Raw genomic sequence first — 6,700 nt, 5'->3', positions numbered from 1 at the left:
CGGGCGCGGAGCCGAGCGGGCCGGGGCCCGCGAAGGGGCGCAGCGCCGCCTGCCGCCCGCCGCGCCCCGGGACCGGCCCCCGCACCGGCTCCGCCGCCGGCCGGCCCGGGCTCGTCCCCGGCGCCGCGCCGAGCCGCCCCACCGCCGGTCCCTCCTGGAGAAACGCTGCCCCGCCCCAGTTAGCCCCGGTGCTCATTAATGCAGCCAGTAGGGAAGACTGATCGGAGCTAGTTTGCTTGAAAAACCATTCCCCCCCCCTTAAAAAAAACGTGTGATGACCCCAGTGAGCAAGGAGTGGTACTGCATGGTGCGGGGGCGGGCAGATGGACGGACAGACAGACAGACTGCCCACCCGCCCCACTCCTGGGCACTCTCCTCAAAGCCAGAGCCTGGCTTAAGTGTCAACCCCCCAAAACTCGTTGCTTTCCTGAGCCAATAACTGCCAAAATATTGGTACTGACCTGGACCCAGTCCTGCAGGAGACTCTCAAGCCTGATGCAAGGGCCCAGACACCGGCCTGGGCTGCTCCTTTCCCCAGAGCAGTATCTAGGCTGGTTCCCCCAGACACCTCCTGGGGCACTCCAGGACACAGCCCTGCGTGTGCAAGCAAGGGTTGACTTTTCACAATTGCTGCTAATGATGTGGAGCACAGAGAAGGGCCTGGAGTCAGTCCCACAGCCTCAGGACAGCTGAGACAAGAGGCTGGAATTACATATAAACCATTTACTTTGCTTCACTCAAAACTGTTTGCATATCGATGAAAGCCTTTGTTTTTTGAAGGCAGCTCACAGTTTATTCCTGGACTTCTCAAACCACCGTTCAGCTGGAGGCACTGAATGATTTCCAAGACCAGTATGAGCTACAGATCAACAGCAGCTGTTCAGGCAAACCACATGCGGGCAGTTTGCAAATCTCACAGCTGCTTTCCTTCCATGAGATCACGGAAGCCTTTGTGCATCCCCTCTCCCCACCTGGGCACCCGCCCTGGGAAAGGGCTTTGCTGAAAAGCCCAGCAAAGCGCCACATTTGGGCCATCCTCACCAGGCACCCGCTGGCCCCAGGTTTGTACAAGCCCTGGAGCAGCAGCTCGCTCCCCATGCACCCAGGGATGTCCCAGGCCACCACGAAGCCAAGATCCTCGCCATCACCCAGCACCCTCGCCTGTGGCTTTGGGTCTCAGCCTGCTTCCCAGAGCCGTGGCTCCTGCTCCTCTGAGCTGCAAGACACCCACGTGTCTTACAAGCTTCATCATCCAACCTGTTTTCCTTCCCCTGATCTAGGGGGTTTCTGCAGCCACTTAGAGCAAACCACAGACTCCCAGTGCCTTCACAGCACCTTACCTCAGGTGATTCCATTTTTTTTCCTGAGAAAGGATGCAGGACAGAGACAGGTTCCCCCACCAAGGAAGGTTTCTCTCCCCTTCATGTATCCAACAGCAGAAGCCTAGACTTGTCTCTCTTTAATCCTGGTTTGATTTACAATATCTCTAGTTCAGAGCAGTAAAACCAGTTAATGCTGGTGAAAGCGGAGAGCAGGGCACAGCCAGCATTGGCCAGGAGGCAGAGGCAGCCCCCACAAGCAAGGTCCTTCCTGGCACAGCCACCCCCGTGCCCAGGCTCAACAGCAGATACCCTGGGGTGACCCACCAGCTCCTGGGGAACCTGAGACCTTGGCCTCTTCCCTGGGGGAAGAGTCACCCAAAATGCACATAGGGAAAGTACTCCTGGTTTTAAGAGCCCCATGACAAGAATAGGTTTCTTTGCTATTTTGTCTAAGGGAACCAAGTTCCTTTCCCCCCTTTTTAGAGTCAAAATTGCATTGTGTTAAATTCCAACTAATGAGACTTGGCGGCTCAAAAGAGAAGGTAAAAGCTCTACAAGATTAACCCAAACCCCAGTAACAAGATATTAAGGAAACAAGGATCTTATTCTTCAGATCAGAGGGTTTTAATAATAATGGCAAAAATCAATATGAAACTAAATTAAATTTGCTGTTTATATTCATCAGGTAATTTGATAGAGAGCCTGCCAATTCAGGTCTCTATTGCTATGATAAGTAAATACAAACATATTACTTTTCAGATCACAAATTTTTAATGGAAATGATCAAGCGCAAATGCAATCAAAACTACCTTTCACACCAACCTAATTCCAATTAAATTAGGCCAGATTATTCAATAAGGAAGCCTACAAAAATCAAGCTCTTTATTGATGCAATGGTACAGAAACACAAACCTGCTGCTTTCCAGATCACAGCATTTCAACGCAGGGGAAGAATTAAGACTTCAGCAAAACTGATTTAATTTAAATTCCGCTGGAAGTGAACACGGCAATTCCTCCTCCCCCCGACGTCTTGTTCTACTGTCCAGCAGCAGCCTTCAGTGTTGCTCCCTTCCCTGACTCGACAAGGAGCCTGTTATTTTACTGTGGGGAAAAAAGTTCTTAGTATCAGTAAGACAAGTTTGGCAAGGAAAGGAACCGCACTGGACAAATCTTAGTGATGAACACTCCTACTACCATGTAAAAAACCATTTCCACTTGGACTGGATGGCTGTTGACATACCTGGAACCCTTCTGTACTCTCCAGGTGGCCAACTGCTTTTTTTCCCAGAGAGAAAACTCAGGGTTACAATGAGGGCTTGGGTTTGATGGTTACACCAAGGCAGATGGGCAGGCCGGGAGACTTTAAATCCTCAGTCTCATCAACTTATCTGCAGCTGCTAATAAGCATACAAATTATTTTATTAAAGCCGGAAAAAGCAGAACTCCTGACACTTTATTCCTGGGGAAGATTTGTCACATCCCATTTTCAGTGGGTCACTGAATTAAGATTCAAGCTTTTTATCCATCTCCTCTGACAAGGTGCTGGTGCCTCCAGGCTGACTCAGCACAGAGTACCCAACTGAGGATTTTGTGCTCTTTTCGGAAGACTTCACTGACAACAGGGAATTTTAGTGCAGATTCCCAGCCTGGCAACGCTGTGGTGCAGGAGGGATGCTCTCTGGGGAGCCTGGGCACCCACCACACAGGCAGGAACGAGTCCTGCTCCAGGTCCCTGCATCCTCTGGGATGTAGATCTGAGCTTCCAAACTGAAAAATAAAATCCCCAAAGGCTCCATAAATTCCAGTTAGTCTTATTATCACACATTTATTATTGTCCTGTATTTCTACTGTCAGGTGATGTTACATGAGAACAGGAGACCTGTTATATGAGAACATGAAGCCTTTGAGAGCCCAGTTTAGCATTAAGATCCCTCAGGCGATGTGAAAGGGATAAGGCAGTTTTGGTAGCAGCAGAGCAGGAAGAGCCAGGTGACCAAAGGAGGTTCATCTGCTGACCTCCCCCCCACAGCAGGGAGAGGTGAGGGTAAAAGCCTGCAGGAATCTGCACCACTAGGTCACCTGGTCTGCAAAACACTGACTACAACGCCCCGCAGAGAGGTCACACACCCTGAGCTGCAACACTCCAAAAGCACTTGAGCAGGAGCAGACAAGGAATAAAGATGTGTGGTTGCAATCATATTATCCCTTAAAAGAAATAACAATAAATCCTGAACTTCCCAATTACAGGGGACAGGCAAACCTTGGAAACCATTAAGAGCTGCTTCTTCTGCTGATGAATTATCCAGAGTGCACAGAGCTATTTGCTGAGCTTCACTGTATTACACTAATTATAAATTAATATATTGCTCATTACACAGTAAAGCTGTGCAGTCAACTAATGCACTGCTGCAATGAGCCTACTTTAAAACATCCTCTGGTACTTTTATGATCTAGATGTTTAATTTACTTCTGTTCTGGCTTAAATGCCACCAACATGTCATTCTTTCATAAAGAAACATCCCTGGCTTCATCCTACCTCCTTTGGGGCTCAGCCACATAGCTGAATGATGAAATTTAGAAAGGCTTTTTCAATGCTAATCAGTTGCACAAGAAATTAAGCAAAATAGCATAGTTTAAGCTTAATTCATGTGTTACTAGTTTTTAAATTGGTGTTTATCATGGCAGCAGGCTGGCAGGGGATTATTGGTCCCAGTGCTCCCCATGCACAGCCACTTCTTCCCCATGCGCATGTGGCTGCTACCCTGGTGAGCTCAGCTCCTCTTGCCCTGCACAGAGACAGGTAGAACCAGCAAAAGGGCTGCTCTTCTCAACGAATTTTTCTTTTTTTGAAGGAATGAAAGATTTCCTTTGAAAGAAAGCTTTTAATTTAAAAAGGGCTTTGGAAAATTGTTCCTTAAATTGTGTGTTGTTCCCATCGTCCCCCCCCCCCCCCCCCCGAAATTAAAAGGAATCATTTTTATCACCGTTTTCACATAGCTTTGTCCGGAAACAGAAAAAATGTCATAACCTGACATCCTCTCTATTCTGCACAGGCAAATCCTCAGGGATTAGGGAGGGAGGGAGGAAGGGAAGAACCTGAGCATTTGTCCTCTCCCTGAAGCTGTGGGCACGGAGGCACCCAGCTGAAGTAGTGAAGGAAACACCAGTGTCCAGGTCCAACAGAAACCCTCAAGTGATGCTCAGCTACACAGAAACCTTGGGTTTAGATCAGCCTGGGCAGTCCCAGCAGCTCTGGAGGCTGCAGGAGAGCACCTCCCCAGCTTTGCACCCACTGAAGGGCAGTTGCTGTAATTCCATTGTTAAAAAGAGCTCAGTGCAGCCTGGGAACAGAGAAGCGTCTCCAGAGGTGACACTGAAGCCATTCCCATGGAGGAGAGGGCCTGGCCCTGTGCACAGGCAGCGAGGGACACTTCGGGCAAGAGGGGGGGGGCAGGGAAAGTACAGGAATCCCAGGCAGGAAGGGTGGGAAGCACAAAGGGCAGAGCACCCGACATGTGCAGCGGCTGTTTACTGGCATTTGCCTCCCCAAGCTCAGAGTCTGGCTCGGACTGTAACTGTCTGCATCCCCAGACACACGCACAGATCTTGTGCCAGGCAGCCTTGCAAAGGGGAACACCCGACTTGCAAACGAGGAGGAAACTTCACATCTAACTGGTGGGTAGGATGAATAGGAGGAAACATAGCCCTAGTTCTTGGAAAAGAGTTATTGGCATTACATTGTTTCAGGGAGCATTCTTGCAGTGTTGTTTTTATGTCAGACCATTCTTTCTGTACAGTGCTTAGCATACCAGAAAAAACAAACACAAAACAGGGTCAGCCTTACAAAGGAGTCATTTTGGAAACTGCTGTTTCCTTCTTTCTGAGGAAAGCATCCTGGTGACTCAGCAGTACAGGCAGATCGGCAGCCCTACAGAGGAGACGAACATTGCCCAGAGAATCTGGTGATTTTCAACCTTAATAACACAGAGGATATTACACTCGTAACAAGAGGCCCCCCTGCATGACCAGCAGCAGGACAGAGACACCATAGGGAGGGAGGCATCTGGAACAAAGGGAAAGGACCCAGGGCTGCTGGAGAGGGACTAGAGGGGTTCTGCCTTCCACACTGGCACAACTACTCCCAGCTGGCCCCCAGCCCACTGCTCCCCTGCCATACCGAGGCAGCCCCAGCTCCTCAGGGGTCTAGGCTGTCCCAGCCCACACGCAGCCAGAAGACACCAGAGGGCCATGAGGAAGAAGATGGGGAGGCAGTGCCAGGCATATGTGAAGCTATGTGCGTTAATCTGTGCACGTGCCAGGGCTGCAAACCCAGCCGAACCACAGGGCTCCCTGGCCCCCCGAGTGCGATAAACCTCAGAGCAGCTAACAGGGAGCTGTGCCGAGCCGAAAGAGCCAGGGAGTTCTGAAGTTATTTGTACTTGGTTATTTCCGAGGCAGTGGGACCCTCCACCCTTGCCCCCCTCCCAGAAGAGGGGCAGGAGGAGAGCTGAGGGGCTTCCCCTTCGGGGCGGTCGGGGCAGCCCGCTGCGGCAGCTTTGCCCCGCCGGGGGTCGCGGGCGGTGGGACGCGCGGCCGGGGCGGGCCGGCTCCCGGGGCCGTGGCGCAGCCTGTGTCGCCATCCAGCGCCTCCTCGGCTCCCTGCAGCATCCCGGCAGCATCCCCGCCGCCCCCCTGCGGCGGGGGAGCGGCTGCCGCACACCTCGGGCGGACCCCGGCCCCCGGATCAAGGGGCGAGGGAGGGCGGCGGGGGGCTGCGAGCGGCTGCAGCCCACCCCGAGGCACGAGAACACCCAGCTCCTGCTGGGGAAGGAGGCACGGGCCCCGTGAGGAGCCAGAGCACCAAAAGCTCTGAGCAAGGAAATGCTTGCTGCTGGTAGCGGAGCAGCTCAGGGACTGCTACAGTTAGTGATAACACCCTATAACAAAAATCTGACCTGCTAACATGAAGTGCAGTGAAGAAGCATACACATATCTACTACAAAACCTACCTGTATTTTACCTGGGCATTCAAAGGGCTACAGATCACCACATCTTCCAACACACTCCCCCAGTCTCACAGCACACAATATAGCAGAGCAGGGACATATTTATCAGGAATCACTTTAATTGGAGCCAAGCAACAGCTGGGGCACCCAGGTGAGCAGTGGGTGCAAAGCATGACAGGAAACAAAGCAGCAGCTTCAAATTGGGGTGTGTGAGCAAGGAGCAGCAAACAGTGGGAAAGGGAGGGTCTTACAAAGTCAGGCTTTAAGTAGCTTAAAGTTGGGGAAAGGAAGATGGGAATATAGGGAGTACTGAGTAACTTCTATAGGGCAATCTTAATAGCCTGGTACAGTTAGAAGGGCTCTGGCCCCCCA

This window comes from Phalacrocorax aristotelis, chromosome 21, assembly GCF_949628215.1.
Source record: "Phalacrocorax aristotelis chromosome 21, bGulAri2.1, whole genome shotgun sequence".
Taxonomy (NCBI): Eukaryota; Metazoa; Chordata; class Aves; order Suliformes; family Phalacrocoracidae; genus Phalacrocorax; species Phalacrocorax aristotelis.
The sequence above is the reverse complement of the archived record's forward strand: the minus strand, read 5'-3'. Positions refer to the sequence as shown.